This window comes from Solea senegalensis, linkage group LG8 (assembly GCF_019176455.1).
Source record: "Solea senegalensis isolate Sse05_10M linkage group LG8, IFAPA_SoseM_1, whole genome shotgun sequence".
Lineage (NCBI taxonomy): Eukaryota > Metazoa > Chordata > Actinopteri > Pleuronectiformes > Soleidae > Solea > Solea senegalensis.
In genome coordinates, this window is record NC_058028.1 from 16860368 (window position 1) to 16879822 (window position 19455).

A 19455-nucleotide genomic window follows, 5' to 3' on the forward strand; every position below is an offset into this window, starting at 1 on the left:
CTCCTAAGCAGTGTTGTCTACTGTAGTGGGTATAATGACATATAATGACACTGCTCTAAAATCTCTGTAGATTCAGGAACAGACTGTTGAAAGCACTCAAAAGTGTTGCTTGCTTCCTTTTCATTTTCCCTTGCGTCTGTGTTTGTAACTGTGATGCATTTGCGTGTAGGGACAGTAAAGTGCAATAGTCAGCCATGTCGAGACCAGACCTCTTTTCCCCAGTCACATAAAACATACAAAAAAATACACACACTCAAAGCAGCATGGGTTTCTAGACCAGTGGTGCAATAACCTACACATTTTTTAAAAAAAATAGTCCTCTCTGCTTTGTATTTGCAAAAACAAATTTCGTAAGTGCAATTTCTGTCAAAAAGCGTAGTTGATGAGTATCAATGCTCTCATTTAAGTGGTTATACGGCTATATACCTGGGTGCGTACCATTACATTACATTTACCACATAGACTTCACCCCTGCTCCTAAGTCATAAGTTCTATGTCTACTTAGTAGTAAACATTTCCAGAGGAGTTAATGGTCTCAACCGCTAGAGTCAGGTCTTCAACAGAACAGAATGTCAGTTTTGTAAATGATGGAAAGAGGAAGAGGAAAATACATGATGAAATGAAATTGGTAATCCAATAGGAGCCTCGCTGCAGGTAACGCCTCTCAACTTCTGGTTGCAAAACGTCAACACGGCCAGCATTTGAGATCCAGAGAAATGACACAAACAAGAAAAATATAATGTGGGTTAATTGATAAATAAATTCTCAATCAGTTAAATTCTAAATTGCAGTTTGTGACCGACCTGCTACTAGGCACAGATTCAATTTGGTCCTCCAAATAGAAATGTGGGCTTAAACAGGGGAAAAAGGTTATTTGAGGTCATGGGCACAAATTAATACCATGAGGCAGGAACAGACTCTGGTATATTTAAAATGTGTTATTCAAATGAACTTGGTGAATGGGCTGTTTTTTGCATAATCTCTTTTGTAGTTTCGATGAGCACTCACACTGCCACACACTACAGTTTTTCCACACCCACTCATACAGTGCAGCTGTATGCACACTGTTCACACACTGCATGCACAGCTACCAGCCAATGCAGGGTTAAGTGTTTTGCCCAAGAACCTGTAGACTACAGACTCAAGGTTTGAAAGGGCCCACTAATAGCACAACAACCTAGTGTAATAACCAAAAAGATGTAATAAAAAAAACAAGAAATAAAGCCACCAACAGACATTGCCGATATGTTGATTGTGGGTAATACAGTTATACATTAATTATAGACTAATATTGCATAATTCTTTATGTAAATGACCTAGAGTACCTTCTGTAATGCTGACTTGCAATCACGACCCTAGCAGCCACTGTTAAAAAACAGGTCCCCACCACATAACAAATCCCAATCCACCTCCTGTTGTGAGTCCAACTCTCCAGTGAACATTTGCTGCCTAGCACCCACTCTACTCAGCAGGGATTAGGGACACTAAGACACACATACATGCGTGTACACACAGTCACACACATGCACACAAAACAATCCTGAGCCTCAGTGAGAGGCTGAAGTGATAGAAGCAGCGGGAGAGCAAGGACTAAAAAAACAAACTATTTACAAAGAGAGAGAGAGAGAGCAGTCTGGCCTCTTTACAAAAGCAATGTGATCGACCCTCCTGAGTGTGGTGAGTGCTTTTGGCCATGTTGTAATAATACCTATTGCTGTTTGATGTACCTCCTCTGTTGATGTCTACAATATGTGGACGGTGGGTGGATCCATGCGCCTTTTATATAGGTGTGTGAATCAAAGGTCTCTGAGAACAATGCTGTAATACTTGTTTCTTCATGCAACAGTGGCTCCGTGCACACCAGCGGTTTAATTTGAAATATCCAGGCAAACACAGTTCAGCATGACTTCATTGACAACAGCCTTCTGTTGGCTTATGTTAAACTAAACCTCATGGTCCCACATGGTTTCCATTCACACCTTATTGTATAAAATGTCTTGTTACACACTCGCCACTTTCTTAGGCACACACGTTCAACTGCTTGTTATTGCTAACTAATCAGCCAATCACATGGAAGTAGATATGGGGTGGAGTGGCTCAGTGGTTAAGAACCTGTGTGCAAAGACTTCATGGTCGCAAGTTCAACTCCACCCCTGGCAGGTTGTACTCAATTCAATTGTAAGTCGCTTTGGATAAAAGTGTCTGCTAAATGACATGTAATATAATGTAATGTAACATGGATAACACGACCTGTTGAAGTTCAAACTGAGTAAAATAATGGGGAAGATGGGTGATGTAAGTGACTTGACATAGTAGTTAATGCCGAATGGGCTGGTCTGAGTATTTCAGAAAGTAACTTGTAAAAGTAACTCAAATAAATATTTGTTCCAACAAAAGTATGCAGACGACCATCTCTGAATCCAAAATACATTGAAGCTTGAATCATATGGGCTACAGCAGCAGAAGGCCACACTGGCTGCTGTTCCTGCCTCTTTAGTAGCTGTTCTGTGTACCTAACGTGGTGAGTGTATTTGGGCTTTTTTGGCAGCTTGTCATGTCATGAAACAGTTAAGTGGCTTCTACCATAGCAAAGTGCCAAGTTAAGTTTGTTGCCACAGCGTCACATCATCAGTCACACTTTATATCTTTCACGCTGTATCTCCCACCTCCTGTCTCTGCTTCAAACTGATGAATATGTGGCAGCAAACATATGCGTGGCACTTGTTTTCATAAAAAGACACTTGTGTGTTCTCCTCTATACCTAGAGTGTAATTACTTTATATTTCATGCACATATTTGAGCAGCAGGACCCAAGGAGTGCTTTTTTACCTGTAGTTCTCAGCTATGCATCTTAGAACAAATATGTAAGATCAAGTATCTTTCCAGAAATCTTGTCGGAAGGCCCCTTAGTTTCACATTTAAACACTGATCGTATTTTGACATTGGCTCTGAGTTAGGGCCCTCGTATACTTAGCATGCTTATACACCGCACACTTGGTGTGAATTGTGTCATCAACGCGCAGGCTGCGTGTGCGGCCCAGCGCAAAGAGTGCGTTGGGTGCACGTGGACAGTGCTAAACTTAAATTACTAAGCCCCGCCCACAGAAACATTTCCACAACAGAAGAAGTAGTCATCAAGGATAGTCATCGACCCTCGAACCGGATGGATGTGGAGTGCGTATAGTCACGTGCTTTTTGTCACATGACCTGTCCTATGTACTTCTTGCAGTATGTGTTCATTCTTGAAGTTTTGTCAAAGTGCTCTTTAATACCACACAGCACACTCTTCTGTAGCCACACTGCTGAAGAAATGTTATCTTGTGTTTAATTTGTGCCCAAGCCACAGTTTGACTGATGTCCATCAGTGTGTGTTTTCCAGCAAAAATGATTTCTAACATATGCAGTGAAGTGCAGTTTTCCATGGTGATTAGTGTATTATACACATATATAGACATGTGTGTGAATGAGACACAGCATACAGTATGCCTGCTGTTTTCAGTGACCTTTGCAGTGTGTATTTCTTTAACGTAGTGAACTGGATGTTTGTATGGCTGACGCCTGCTCTAACTGTTTAACACAAGGAGGAATTATGGTGGAGCTAACGGGATTAGTATAAGGCGGTTCAGTTTGCTTCCAGCAGCTTCAAAGGAGGAAATAAGATTTTTTTTTTTCCCAAGTAAAAACAGTTAAACATTTTAATTGTTAAAATATTGTTTATGCTGTAGCCGCTTTATTAATCAGTGACACATCTCCATATATTAAGATGCTCAAGGTGCATGTCCCTTCCTCAGTGATGAAATATTGAAATAGGTTTTTAAAAAGGTACACAGATATGCACTAAATAGTACAAAATATGTGGTATTGATTACCCAGATGACTAAGCTCCGTGGTTTTGTATATGAGCCACGCCGTCAACTGCACATTATCAAAGACGACATTCTCACAAAAGCTTCCACATGTAAAGACTGGAGCCACGACTAATGTGCAGGAACCTAATTAAAGCTTTGACTCAATTATAGAGTATAGGGAAATTACAAAGTAGGCCAATAATATGCTGCTTTACCGCATAATGCATGAAATGTCCCCCGTGGATCTCGGGAACAATGAGTTGATAATAGTGAGGAAACAATGGCATCTTACATCACAAGTCCACCCTCTGGCCAATCGCTGCTCATGTGCCGCTCTCTTGCATTGTTCTCAGCACTGGAGGATAATGGCGAGAGTGCACAACAATCTTTGTTCTTTGGAGTCTTTTCATCTCTGTCCTGCTTTGTCTCTGACTGTTTTTGTGTCATTATGAAGCTCTCATCTGATTTCTCTCTCACTTTTCTTTCTGGTTATTTATCACTGTCTCTTTTTCTCCTGCACACGCCTTGACACCAGGAGTGGGAATGTGCAGTTTATTAAATTATTCATGCTTGTGGCAGTAAAAAGTCACTATCGGTGTAGCACAAAACGTATTAGGGCTCCATTCACATGTTTATTTTTAGACTTTGCTGGACCAGTACAAAGGCCAAGCTTGGATTCTTTTCTGTCATGGTGTAAATAGTTTGTTAGTTTGTGTTTATATGGTTATGAGGTGCTGTTGGATCATGTGTGTACTACTACAGTGCTATACTGAAAAATAGCTGCGCATGAAGTTAGCTTGTCTTTTTTTATATATATATATATATATATATATATATATATATATATATATATATATATATATATATATATATATATATATATAGTGTATATATATGTATATATATATATTTATAGTGTGTATATATATATGTATATATATATATATATATATATATATAAATGTACTGGTTAGACACCTTATGATGGCTTCATTGACATTTATTCCTTTAGACTCAATTTTTATTTACATAGTTTTCCAAAAAATAAAATCTCATTTACATTTTTTTAATTACTGAGAGTTGACACCGTCAAATTCAGTAACAAAATCTATACAAATGAAATTGAAACATGCCACTTTTTAAAAGTAAATGTATGAATATCACAATGTTAATCATGGGTGTGCGTGGACAGCGCATGTGCAAATTTAATGTCCGCCCTACCGGTAGGTGGAGTATAAGCGAAACCCGACGAACCTCTCAGCTGATGAGCTATTCGCTACTCAGACGTGTCTGAGGGAGCTGTAGCATCATTCTCTTCTTCTTTGGTATGAATGCGTCCTATTCCCTGCTTCCAGACTTGTAAAGTCAGATAGATAGATAGATAAGCTTTATTTTCAGACTCGAGGTCCAAGACACACAGTACAAAAGGAATAAAAATCACACAATAGAATAATAATAATAAAATAATAATTAAAAAATAAATATATATATATATATATATATATATATATGTGTGTATATATAAAATAAAATAAAATAAAATAAAATAGATACTACAGGAACCTGAAAAAACGAGCATACCAGGGTCCGCAATATGCGACGCACACGTGGCATGTGTGCAGAAGTATACCAGGGCCTTAAATGTAGCTTTCATATTGACATAGCACACAGGAGCCATAGCAGCTCAGACTAATCCTTTGACAGCCATATTGATTTTTTGGAACACATTTCTCTCTGAATTTGGTTTTAGATGTAAGGTTTACTGAAGCCCAGAGTACTGTATTGATTTTCTGATTTTGTATCGGTTAATCTACTTGCCCACTGTCCAGATCAAATAAGATTTCATATTATGACTGACACTTATTGAATTTAACCAAAATTTCTATAGTGCAAGAGAAAATGTTGTTCATGTCATATGTCACCTTTATTGTGTGAGGTTGGTGTGTTTTTTTTCTTCTTTTTTTTTAAAAGCAGTTGTGTTGACTGGATGTGACCAGTGTGTATTTTTTTCACAGTTTAGAATAAAAGTGTTCAGAGGTGGAAAAAGTCCCTCACAGGCCCATCTATCATCTGACCACCTATGGTTGGAAGGCATGTTTTGGCATTGTCACTTGTGTGTCAGCAGCATATGTGTGTTTTTCTGTGCGTGTGTGCGTGCGTGCGTGCGTGTGTGCCTGGGGACACAGTGGCACACAGAGGGGACCAGGGCTGTGCAGGAAGCTTGTCTGGACTGTGACGAGGAGCTTACCAGTGTAAGCAGCAGTTTGACAACTTCCTCCAGAGTGCATCTGATTGGAAAGTGTGGAGTAAACAGGATACAAGTCCAGGCATGCCAATGAGGCAGGGGCCTTAATTGTGTTTAGATTGACAATTATTGGGCAGCAGTAATGTCAGCATAAGTCAAACATGGTATGCAATAATGAAGCAGGAACTGGAGGGTATGTGTGAAACAGTGATGGAAAATGAAGTGAGCCAAGCTACTAGATACTCTATGTTAAATGGAGCTTCACAATGCAGAAACTAACACAAGCAAGAATGGAGCAAGCCAATATGGGGAAAGTAGCTCCCTACGTCAGTGTAATTGTCAGTCACATACACAGGTTAGCTCAATTGTTTCAAAACTCCATCTGTTGACAAGTGTGATGCACAAGAAAACAAATGCAGATTCATTTTGATTTATAATCACAGATTTATTGATTTATAATTATTAGTGAAGGATAAACAACAGATTTCTGTCCATATTGATTATCAGCAAATTAAATTCCCAGCTACACCCACCTGGTATAGTCAGTGTGTAGACATCAGTCTTTTGTACATCATTTTATTCTCATTCTCTCAGGACTCAGAGGTGAGTCATTTTTTGCAGGTCCAAGTCAAGTCTCAATATACATATATACATCTTCCTATCTATCACATAGAGTATGGCACCGGGGGAACTCGCTGTTGCCATGGCCATTGCATATTTATGTTAATATTCTGACAAACAGTGACATTCACCTGCTTTGTTCTGCACTAAAGTGTGTGTCTGTGTGTGTTCGTCTCCTCCGGACGAGCGGACACAATACCTTCATTTATCCATCCAGCCAGCAAAAACTGTGCTGTTGGTTTGTAGAGGACCTGCTTCATGTCCTCTGGTCAATTGTCTACTCTCCTGGTTGTCTGTCAGAGAGTATGACACTATTTCTTTAAAATGTAAGCCGAGATTTCTGATTCTTCTCTTCTGCACTGAGTGATTAGCTCCGTTTGTCGAATGACAGTGAGAGAGAGACATGATTGAGGCTCTCACAAGTGTCCTAGATTAATGGATTATAGCTGAATGGGCTTTTCCCCCCTCTCTTGATGATGAATGAAACCATTTATTCTCTGCTCTCTACTATTCAGTATTTCTTTCTGTCCTTTTGCCTCACTCTTCAACGGCATGGAATTAAATTGTTAGTCTGTCTACTCATGGCTGAAAAATGTCAGTGACACTGGTTTGACATGAAAAAACGAAAGACATCAAATTGTTGTTGGGTAGGTTGTCTCATACCGAAACTCTTTACTCTGGAATCACACTGACAACTGAAACCCATCTCCCTCATCTTTATTTTACCTCCCTTATACTCTGATATTTATATTTTATTTTAAATTTTTTTATTCTTTATTTTATGGTGTTTAGTACCTGGGGTGTTTTTTCTTTCCTGTCTCCTGTAAAGTGTGACTCTAATTTTAACAGTGCTGTGTGCAGACGTTGGAGCTTTTAATTTCCCAGAGAGAACCTACCTACCCGTCTGTCTGTCTTATTCTTGTGAGACACTGGTCTGTCAGAGGGGAATATGGTATAATATTTTCACATCAAATCAAATAAACGTAAATAATCCCACATGGAACTGTGTAGGACAGTACAAAGTGCAACAGGCCCAACAAACAACCAGTAAATAACATAGAATTCATAGAATAACAGAATAAAAAAACATGAATGTTGCATCTGCCCTAAAAACATGTATACATGTCACTGGGCAAGAGTCTTTGAATGTAATTGTCTTATCTTCAGTGACTTGTAGAATTCACACTTTGTGTGAGTGTTTAATGTAATGTGTATGTGTGTGGTGAAGTGATTGCTTTAGTAAATCAGCAGTGCTGAAGCTCTGAAGAAGGACAATGGGCAATACTGGCAAGACAAATGTGTGGTCCTTGTTGTTCCACAAGAACATGCAAGATGTCCTCATTGAGGTGGAAGCAACAGAGCTGAAAAGTCATTCAAAGACAATATAGTTTGCATGTGTGATGCATTTGTGTTTCTCTTTGCCTTTAGTGCTGCTTATCCTGTGCAGTGGCACTGAGTGAAGCAGAGATGCTGTAATATTCATAACTCACTCAGCGGTTGATTTCATAGTTTTGATTCTTTTTCCCCAGTAAAATGTGTGCACTGCTCCTGAGACACATGAACACTAATATTCCACTATATTATCTCAGATTGTAGAAACAGTTGTGGTGCTTTCAGCGCTGGTTTTTTTAATGTGGATGAGGGGCTAACACATAGTCTGCCCCCTGAACTGAGAACCAGCATGAGACGGGCACATTCATTTTCAGCGAAAACAGGGCTACAAATGAGCACACAAGGAAAAACTTTTCAATTTTAGCCACTGATCTAAAGGTTTACCTAATAAAATATACACCAGAGTAAGTCTATGATCCAATCCAATCCAACTTTATTTGTTAAGCACTTTAAACAAACCACAATGGACCAAAGTGCTGTACAGAATAAATAAAAGGCATAATACATAAAAGGTTCAAATTTTGATAAAACAGCTTAAAATAAATTGTTAAATGAAGGCTTTTAATCACCAAAGTTACAAAATGACACATTTGAAACCGCAGTGGTTCAACAACATTTTTTGCTGTATGCTTTGAGCGTCTTGTGAAGCAACGCAAAAGATTAGGGCCGTCTAATGGCCTTTTTCCACTAAACCGTTCATGCACTGTGCGACTCAGCAGATGCTTTTTTGGATTTCCATTGTTGATAGTACCTTGTACAGTGTACCTGCTCTGATGAGGTTCCAAGCGAGCTACAGTATGTGAAGTCAACAGACTGCCGGCCTCCGATTGGTCAGAGTGTTGTTACTGGAAGAGTCATGAACGCCATGTCCAAAACAAGAATCAAACTGAATAATGCTGAACTGTAGATGAGTTAAAAACACTGAAAACTCCAACGTTAATCTCCAACATTTAGCAAGGAAATAAAAACAAATGGTAGAAACAAAATGGTTGGTTTCATCAATCACCTGTGAGTAGTGATGGGATGATACAGAAAAACAATATTGCGATAATCATCAATGGGGATGGAAATCTAATATTTTATGTGAGTGACTTGAGCTTGCACACCTACAGTCTTAGTGATTTTTTTTTTTAGGTCACCCAAGGGGGGAGTGGGGATTCTGTTTCTTTCCCATCATCCAATTGACTCATTATTTGTTATGTTGTTTAAGATCATTTAAATGATCACTAAAAATATGTATCATATCTCAGATGATTTAATCCTGACACACAGTGATTTTCATGTTTTCTACGCAACTATTCTGTGGTATTTAGCACTGATGAGTCACAGTTTTTGTAAATGTTAAAAGCTTTTTATTCTCAGTAGTTTATGGCTGTCACTTTTTCCAAGTTCAAACATATTTTACGTCACATGCTGTTTCTTCAAGGATGTTTGTTTTGAACCTGCAGGGGTCAGTAGTTTGAACTCCTCTGACGTTTGGATAGAGTGACAGCCCTAATGGAGGTAAAGGGAAGAGTGGGCAAGATTTTAGTACAATGCCACTAAAGGTGAAACACATGCAACAGCCATTTGAATGCTACTTGCCTTCACAATGAAAGAGAATGAGGTGGCAGGCTAATAAAAAAACAAGCAGGGTAGATTTGAAGCTGACAAGTCACAGATATCGACTGTGAATGTCTGATTGTGCTGCTGTGCGATTCCTGCAGTGCAGTGCTTCACCCTGTGCCACTGATCATTAATATGCACTGTGGAGTTATGTGACAAAAGGCCATAGTCAAGGCAATTTAATTCAACTCGGTTTGAATTGCATTTGGACGGGAAAAAGCAGCGTTATTTGTGAAGGAGGAACGGGGGATAGGCATTCTGATTTGATCCACGGTAAGAGTCTGAAATTACACTGCAACTGTGAAAATATAGAATGTCTTCAATCTATGATCCCCCTTCAGTTTGCACTCAACTTGTTTTCAAGTCTCAATCTTAACCTTCGAACAAGGAGATGCAGAAGAAGAATTGATTTTATTTGCACACCCACACACACAGCACTTAGTGATAGTAATTGTGCCAGTGGCATCTGTCATGGAGTCTAGAACAATAGCTTCACAAAATTAGCTCCACTTGTTGCATTTACACTAAGCAGACATGTTTCACAGGGTAATTGAAGTATGCTGCTTGTGTGGACTTTGGTATGGAACGAGACATATTCTTTCAGAGGTTTGTGATTTAGTGGAAATAGTCTTCAAAATGAACTCCCATTTTGAAGCCTCGAGATTTGCACCAGGCACCTGGGCCTCGGCCTGTTTTTGGACAGACTCTATGACGATATCATTAGGAAATATTTTTCAAAATCTGACTCATTATTGATTTTGGATTAGGGTGGTAACAATCTTTACGTTTACCAGCAGTGGTTTCTAAGAGCAACTGTTGCTGTTAGTGGTGGTGAATGGTGTACTTTTACTTCTTTGAAGATGGCTCATCCACACTTTCTTTTAGCCAAAGTAATATAACTGTAACAATTAAAGTATATGGATCTTCTGATATAACGCCCACTAAGATAAATTGAATAAAACAATTCAGATGGCAATAGGCAGTAGTACACACCAGTAACCCTCTGGCCTCTTGGTCAAAATGACACTATAAATGTGTCATAAAGGCAGCATCAGGGGACCAAGTTCAACAACATTAAAATGTCACCACAAATCATCATTTCTTCTTACCTGGATTGTTTTTTTCTTCATTTATGTATGCATTTTATATTTCCTATTCTCAATAGTGTCAAGTGCATATAGACAGTATGATTTACAATACATTACCCCAGGATGCAATGGACTGCGTAAACTGGAGTCAGAACTATTGATTGTTCTACTGCAGACTGCAGAGAATAAATGGATAAGACTCAGATGGTGAGAAGCCTCTCCATTGTGCACTGAGGTAGATGCTGTTTGAGGACTAAGGACTAAGCTGGCTCAGATGGGACTCAAACACATAGTGTTTGCCAGAGTGAGTCAGTGAAATCAATGACATTTAATTAAACTGATATGGTGAACAAACAATGCAATATATCAGTGGAGCTGCTCTTCCTGACGCAGATAAGCTACCTTGCCTGCCGCACGGGTCAAGAGCAGAGGTTGACTCGACACGTAGTCTTAATCTTAATGTCTTTTTTTGTTCATTTTCACTGTGCAGTTTTTGACATAAATGAGCTTAACCCTTAGTGCTCACAGATGTGTCACAGGCACAAACTTGGTCAATTGCGGTGGAGACAATACACAACTCCTTATATGGACATCCTGGGTGTGTGTGTTTACAGGTTACATCTTCAGGTTTTACAAAATGTGTTGAGTCAAAGTTATGATTAATTCTATTAAAAAATGGGAGTAGAGATACTAGTGCAGAAGTCACGAAATAGACTGTTTTTCTTCTATTTTTGTTCATAAAAACAAGTCAAGTGAACCTTTTTAAATGTGATGTATTTCCAAATTCAATTCGATTTCAAAACATGTGTAGAATGAAGTACTAAAATTAAAGAAGCGGATTGTGGTAATTACGTCCCTCACCATGTGTTCGCTTTACTTGGTCAGAGCAATGGATGTAGGATGAGTAATCAGTGCACTTTGATAGGACATTGTTCAGTCACTTGAGAGCAACAAATGACAGTGTCCTCAGGAGATTGTTTTCCCCCATCCATTTGTAATTTGAGATATTTTTGGGACTGCACAATTTGCTTGCTACAATTTAAAACATGTATTTTTTGTGCAACTTCTCCATCAGCTTTTTTCCCTTTCATGTTTACCCTGCCTGTCTAGTATTTGTAAGCAAAAACATCTAAAAATGACCACCTGTCTGCAAAGGAAATGTTATTTCTTTATTTTCTCGTTTTCCCTGGAACATTTGGTGTTAGGAGAAGTGGGAGTTTACTTGGGGGATTGACTTCGGAGGTCTATTTTCCTGTGTGAGTGCACCAGAGGGAAAAGCCAACCACAAGGCGTCTCTTTTAAGTAAAAGGTCAGAATAGGCTTTTCTTGCTCCCAGTAGATTCGCCATCTCAACACACATAAACAATCACCAGGCTTTAAAAGGAGATTCAGACCCCACCAACCCCTACCACCCCCCTCCCCCACGACCTTTCCTCCTCTCTCTGTCACTAGTAGGCATGTAATGGTCCTAGCTCCCTGTACATCAGGGACATTGTCTTAAATGTACTGAGGTAAATGGACTGCTTTTATAAAGCACTTGTCTTTGCTCTCAACCACTCAAAATGCTTTACAGTATACCGTATCTTCCACCCATTCACAACCTGATGATGCAGCATCAGGTTTAGTGTTTAGGCAAAGAGCAATGCTGCTTGCCTTCATTTCTTAATACAATTTTATTATGAGTGGAGCTGGGTATTTCCTACAAGCTCATGATATGACACGTGTCACAATACATAGACTGTAATACATATACTGTACATATTACCATACACAAAATAACGACAATGTCCTACACAGAATTTACCACAACAGCTCCCTTAGTAACTTTTAATAGCATGGGCAATGGACATCCATCCATCTTCTACCATTTTATCCTCCACATGAGGGTCACAGCTGACATAGGGCAGTAGGCGGGGTTGGACAGTTCAGCCAGGTTCAGGGAGACAAACAGCCAATCACTTTAACACTCACCATCTATGGTCAATTTTGAGTGTCCAATTGAACTCATCCCCAAAGCTGCATGTTTTTGGACGGTGGGAGGAAGCCTGAGAACCCGGAGAAAACCCACGCACTCACGGGGAGGGCAATGGACATGTTTAAGATAAATTTTGCATCATGTTAATTTACCTTGTCTGTTGCACATTGGCTTTAATCAGCACTGCACCTTAGGGGATGTTATTGTTTATGTTTTGAGACAACCATCACAGCATTTGCTGCTCTAACGATTCAGCAACATGTTCATTAATACACACAGTGGAAAGATGTACCACGCAATATCCTGCAATATGTTTTTTGTTTTTTTTTAGCACAGCCCCACTTATTAGATCCGACACAATTTGTGATGACATTATTATTAGACCAGTTTGAACTTGCATTGTCCAGTGATTGTCTGTGACACTACTTTTCTGATTGGTTCAAGAAGGCATTTAAAAATGGATCTATATGGCTCAGCTGAGCTCCCAGCACTCTCTGCTTAACCACAAGGTGATTACTTCAGATGTGCTTTCAGGCCCCATTTTTTTACTTTTTTTTAACATTTTTCAACCCATATTCTCATGCAACACAGAATCTCTCTTTATAATTAAAAGTAGACTGGACACATGGGGACACTACGAGTGGTGATAGCAGATACACCAGATTAGCTTATCCTGGCTCCTGGTCACATTTTTTTTGTTGGGTTGAGTCGTCCAACATCGCCCTGCAGATTTCTGATTTCACAGCCAATGTGCTTGATTTAACTGAGGCCCTCGGGAGTTGAGGCTCTCGTGTTAAATACAGCTGTCCTTTCCATTCCATCCCTTAACACAACCCAGAGACACACTATTAATATCTTCAACAGTTAAAAGGCACTAGGCACAAAAGCATTACATCAGTGATAAAAAAGCTTCAGAACATTAAAAAGCGCTCACCTATTCAGCTCTTATTCATGGCTTAGGCAATTGTTTGGGGAGTAAGTAAAACAGTTATTGAAGTTATTTCAATCCCATTGCAAGTCCATCAGTGACTGTGTTAAGTGTGCAAGAGTAGAATAAAAAAAAAAGCAGGAAGAATGTACGTTCACATTCTGTGACTACAATGACCTTGAGGGGACATATCTAGAAAGAAATCCACGGAAATTGATCACTGACACTTTGAAATACAGAATATGGCACCATCCATTTATTATCGTTATGAAAGCAACTATCATCTCTCATTCTTTTTTTGTAACACTTCAAAGAGACAGTAGTGAAAGTAAAAATGGCGGTGTTTGCAGGATACCATTGTTAAGTGAGGATTTGTTGTCAAAATAGGTGTGGATTTACCATAGCATATCTGGATTGCACTAACACACAGGTGTGTGTGTGTTCAGCATGCACATTATCCCTAATCTTATCTATAACTAGTTACAGCCCGTTGTCATCCTGTCCCTCAGCGTCACCTTAACAGACCCACAAGGTACAACACAATCAGATCAGAGCGTGAGCCAGCAGTGGATAAGCCTAACTTGAATATTTATCCTAACCCTAACCTTAGCTATATCCATAATTGAAATCTTAGTCCCAAACTTAACCAATTGGTCAGACATCCAGCTCTTTCTCATTAGGACCAGGTTTTGGTCTCCATGTCCTGACAACATTAAATATTTAGGGAGGTATAATATTTCCTCTAAGTGCAAACCATCCCAGGAAAACTCAAGGTGGCATGAATTGGATACTGAAAATCTATATATATCTATATATCTATATATATGTCATTTATATTGCTGTAAATATATTTTTTAGTTGTCTTTACAGACGGCGAAGTATAATTCTTGAAACGGCTAAACCCAACACTATTTAGTTACAGTATCATGAGTAAAAGTCATTTACAATCCGCCTCTCTTGATTGTAATTGCTCTTCATGCCTTTTTAACCTTCATTCACACAGTAATTGGAAAAGTCATCATGACAAATCGCTGTGTGAGGTGTCACACCTGTCAAAAGGTGTCAAAGTCGGTGTGAAAAAAATGTCAGCTGTCCGTGACATGACAGCATTACGCTACTCTTCAACATAATTGTGTGAGTAAAAAATGAGCCTCTGTTTCAGATTAATATACATTTGCCTTCCGTTATAATTTTAGATATAGACTGATATACCCCAACATTTTTTTAGTTTTTAAAGGGCATATCATAATATTCAGTTTGCAATTTAAATGAAGGGTCACCGTGCCAGGTACATGGTTCAAAATGGGAAAATGAAAATGACTACTTTTAGTTTGTAACCTTTGACATCTAATGATTTACTTGTTGGCTTTCTTGGATAAGACACTGTGTATAAAATTGTGTACCATGTACTGTATTCCTGCTCTCCACAATGGATCTGTATATTTGATTTGAGGTTTTACGTTGGATGCCCATCCTATTTTCTGGCGCTGTCTGATATGTTTCAGCCCTTGATCCTCACCACTGTATGTGTGACTTTTATTTTCCATCACCATTGATCAAAAACAACTCAAATTAATGACAGGGAGTGCAGTGACTATGAATGTGAGACGCCATCCTGTCTCCCTGTGTTATTATATTAATACAGAACACTAATTGTGCCACGTTACTCACACAGCAGCTCTGTCTAAAGGTCACGTATCTGTATATCTGATGGGTTTTGAAGAAGAAACAAAATGCCACCCTGATTAATTTGTTTAACATAATGAGAATGAGATTTATACTGGTCATATCTGCAAACTGTTCCCTGCCAGTGCAAAAAAAAAAGAGGAAACCTTTGTCAATTCCTTCCGCTGATGTTTTCATGTTCATTGGTCTTGCATACATTTTTATACTCTTTTTGTTTTATGAGTTTTTAGGTAGTCTTAGTAGTCTGACTGAGACAGCTTGCAGAGTCCGTGTATACATGCGGAGGAGAGAATTGATGTACTGGCCGTTTACGTTTGACTCTTGACGCTGTGTCTCTCCATAAGTTAGTGCGTAGTGAATCAGTTTCCCGCTGACCTTTATGTCACAGAAAAAAAAAACGATCAGCACCAAGATGGACGGTGAGATGGATCGTGCTGTGGTCCTGTATGTGTCAGACCTGCTGTACTTGTTAATCGTGATACCAAAGATACGTACAGTTTCACAGTTTATACTTACGGGTCAAACACCAGGGAGGTCTGACTAAAATCGGACTTTTAACATGCACGTAAACGCATGTGAGGTGTCACAAAACATGTTTTTCTTGAACGTTAACTGTCTTTGTCTGGTATAAGAAGCAAATTCATGTTGCCTTATAATACATAATTATGTAGACTAAAACCTTTTTAAACTAGAGCTAATTCTTTAATTGCTCTCTGTTTCAGCTGAAACTGAGCAGGGAAACCGTGTCTAGTTTGCAGATCATACAGTCAGATGATCACATTGTTTCAAGAAAGAACAACAATGTCCCATCCTGCAGAGCTCACTGACAGTTTGTGCTCCCAGGATATATGTGTCAAACAATTCATGAGTCAGCCACGATACAGAAATGGGGGCATTTTTCATTCCCTGCTTTGTTCCAGCTTTATGTCAGACATTTTTAGATTCATGCTGTGCTTGTTGGAAGAGACACACAAACGCAATGTGCTGCTGTTATCACAAGAGAGAAGGGGCCTGTAATCAGGCCTCTACAGTTCTCGACTGTAAATTGGCCGGTTAGGATTCACCGAGGAAACAATAACGGCAATCTTTACGTACTGATTTCTGGCTCTCTGGAGCTAAACTGACAGAGCTGATAGTGGATTTTATATAGAGAGCTATATCTTACATTTAGTGCATTGCAGAAAAGTCTAATCAAGAAAACAATTTTCAGTTAATAAAAAAATAAACTTGATGCAAGTTATTTGTGTGAAGTAGTACTTTTTGTAGGGTCCCATTGGACTGTGGTAAAGAAATCCGATTTTTCCTGTAGTATTAGCTACTACAGATGATTTTTTTTAATGCTAAACTAAAGTAAAACCCTGCGTTTTCCACTCCTCGCTCCTTGCATGTTCTTGATGAACAAATTGAGGGTGGGGGGGGGATAGGCTGTTTTATCATCATTGTGCATCTTTGCATTATTGTGATGCCAGCATGCAAATTTAATGAAATGCGCATCTGAGCCGAATGTAACCGTAAGCTCATGGAAAAGCAGATGCACACTAATGCATGATGTGGTGAGCATCATGGTTGGGATGGTGATGATGACAGAACCTAACCTATGAAGGTGAAAGTGTCTGCTCTTCTCCCTTCTCCTCCCTGTTATGTACTGTAGTTATTTTCCCTCTGCTCTCTGGATCACTCAGATGTTGTGACAAATGTATCATGGTGGAAAAAAAATACACACACATTACTCCACCCATCAATCATCAGGGGCCTGATAGAACTAATCAGATTTAGGGGTTTAGATGCTCTATTGTACGCAGCCAGTGGCAGCATTTTGATTTTCCATTAGGGTCACCTTTCCCACATCACCCATCTTATATTGACGAGACGCTGGCATCAAATAACAGCTGAGTGAGAGAGATGGAGACACAGAAAGAGAGAGAGAGAGAGGTGTGTCTAAATATCAGTTTCCTAATTTGTCTATGTTAAGTTTGAAAATGCATTCATTTCCCTGGGCTCCATCCCAACACTGATCCAAAAAAGAAAATAGGTTTGGATCGAATGACTGTTGTTAAACATTATTGAAGCTTCTAAAGCTGCGTTCATCACTTTTCTGTGTCCCCAAAACAGTTTTAGGGTTATTCTAATGTTATACTTAAGCATCTTCTTCTTCTTTGGTGTTTTACAGCGGTTGACATCCGTAATGCTTTGTTATACCTTTGAATCTGCTCATCCCCAAAGCTCTTGTTCTTTTTCAGTGTGTTGTGGCAGTTGACAGCTGTAATGTTGCATATCTGCCCTCTTCTTCTCCACTTTGTTCTTCTCAGGTGTTTTCCTTTGTAACTTGACTCTTTATCTCCACAGATACATTTTTTATCTCCGCCAGGGAGGTTGTGTTTTTTTTCCGTGTGATTGTATTTTTAAGTACGTTCCCATTCATTTTTTGTTACGTATATTTTGTTGAAGGTATTTTTTCTCTCTCATAACGCATTAGTTACTCAATGTAACTACGTTTCACAATTCTTTCTTTATTTCTCTCCCTTCGTTCTCTCTCTTTCCTATATGTTGTTTCTCTCAGTGGATCTTTCTTGCCAAACACCCACATTGCCCTTCTTCCCTTTCATCTTACAACCTGTCATCTGCACCATCCCTAATTACAGCAGTTAATTACACAGTATTTTCAGCGACTCAATGGATTTGATCTGCACTGACCTTGCATTATTTGCGTCAGAAGACATGAGGGCAAAATTAGTTTTCTCTACGTGCAGCTGTATTTTTTTTTTTCTGCCTCACAGATACATGAATGTATACCCACGAACGTGACATTGCTTACGGCACAGGGAGCAGACTCGTATATATAATGCAGCCAGCAGAGTGCAAATATAGCCATAGCTATTTGCAGTTTGCTGTGATGCAGGCTGACATGATTTTCCTCTGTGTACATGCAAACGGAGTCGGATGGAAACGCATTAGGCTGGAACATCAATACAGTTATAGTGTGCCAACGATGACACAGAGAAGCTCCCTGTGTTCAGAGGATGTATAATAACATCTGTCGCTGCAGCTGATGTGCACTCCTCACTTACTAAACATGCAATCTTTCGGCGTGTGTAGGCTTCTCGCTGGTCAGTATCCAGAAGAGGCTCCACTGTAACTAATGACAGTATAGTCGCCTCGCTACAGGAGACTCATTCATTTGTGAGTAATGGCTTTGACTGGCTCTGTTCTCATTTATCCACACACTCACCTTTTAACGTGAAGAAATCTCTGGCAGAACCAGACTCAAAGGAGTGCAGCCATCTGCCTCGGGCGGTTTGGGGTGAAAGGAAGTCTATTAATTGATTCCCCACTAGTACTTATATACTGGGACAAGGACAGTATTCTAGTCTGTCTAGTCTCGGGCAGTTTGTAAAGAAGCCAAGCATGATGTCAAAGTCAAAATAATTGCACTTAGATATTTATTCAAAATTCCGCCTTACTCAATACTGTGAAAACATCTATCATGACATACATCATCTTCAATGAACTTTACAAAACTATGACCTTAATATTTATGTTTTCATGGGGTATTTGAAAGTTTGTGTTATTTAAATACCTTTTCTGACCACTTTTTTTCATTATTATTATTATTGTTATTGCTGTCATAATTAAATCCTTTGATTCATCGTCTCTTAGGACAGAATGACAACATGGAAAAAAAAGTTGACTCCCACTGTGTGGTGGAGGGTTATGTTTTAGGTGCGCATCAACTTACCCTTTGAATACACACATAATATTAAAAACAAACAAACAATGTATTTCTGGCTCGTCTCATGCAGCGAGGCTGTGAGTATAGTGCTGGTTACTGGAGCAGCATTATGCACAACACTTTGTCTGGATCATAATTACAGTATATGCATTAAGTCTATTTGTCACATGTCCCTAAAGGACAGCAGTGTCTGAATTTTGTGAATATGCAATATTTTTCATAGCCTCATGGGTGAAGGTATTAATAACTAGGACTGATATCATATCATCCACTCATCCACATCAGTGAGCCAATTGGAGTGTAGCATGCTCTTTGACAGAGATCTTTTCGTTAAAAC

At 39.1% G+C, this 19455-nt stretch overlaps 1 protein-coding gene across 3 annotated transcripts in view; it reads left to right on the plus strand.

The window, feature by feature from the left end:
• The first annotated feature begins 1543 nt into the window (after nt 1-1543).
• Nucleotides 1544-19455, plus strand: part of LOC122773632 (SPHK1 interactor, AKAP domain containing) — an 80560-nt gene continuing 62648 nt past the window's right edge. For all 3 annotated transcript variants that reach the window (XM_044032438.1, XM_044032437.1, XM_044032440.1), the window contains exon 1: nt 1544-1677. The gene's annotated coding sequence lies outside the window, so the exon portion shown is untranslated. The remainder of the gene's footprint in view (nt 1678-19455) is intronic.